The 394-nt window shown below is 30.7% G+C and overlaps 1 protein-coding gene across 4 annotated transcripts in view; it reads left to right on the top strand.

Moving 5' to 3' along the window:
- Positions 1-394, top strand: part of Zw10 (Zeste-white 10) — a 16,071-nt gene that overhangs the window by 12,575 nt on the left and 3,102 nt on the right. The gene's annotated exons all lie outside the window — the stretch shown is intronic.

Genomic DNA, 394 nt, shown 5'->3' with positions numbered 1-394 from the left:
ATCATAAGCTCGAAGCGATTAATGTTTATCTGACTACTGAAGTCAAAATGTTTGATGAAAATAAGACCTGTAGATGATACTGTATGACAGTTCAGATCTATGATTAGTTTATTTTATCTTCAAGTGGTCTACAGACCATCAACTTATGTAGTTACAAACTTTGTGAACATGTTTATGAGTAATGTTATTGGTTGATATTTTGTGTTGAAAACAATGTTAAGATTTATCAAACTGATTTTCTCTTACCTCGATTAGGTATGTTGACAACAAAGTTGGTGACGAACTTGGTCTACAGGGTCCTTTATAAATCATTTAAGGGCACATCTTAGTTAAACTACAAAATTAAGACTAGGAATTGTACCTATTCTCAAAAACTTATTGAAATTAAAGAGAT

The sequence above is a fragment of the Halyomorpha halys genome, unplaced genomic scaffold, assembly GCF_000696795.3.
Source record: "Halyomorpha halys isolate HHAL.00 unplaced genomic scaffold, Hhal_1.1 Scaffold134.1, whole genome shotgun sequence".
Classification (NCBI taxonomy): Eukaryota; Metazoa; Arthropoda; class Insecta; order Hemiptera; family Pentatomidae; genus Halyomorpha; species Halyomorpha halys.
The sequence above is the reverse complement of the archived record's forward strand: the minus strand, read 5'-3'. Positions and strand labels throughout refer to the sequence as shown.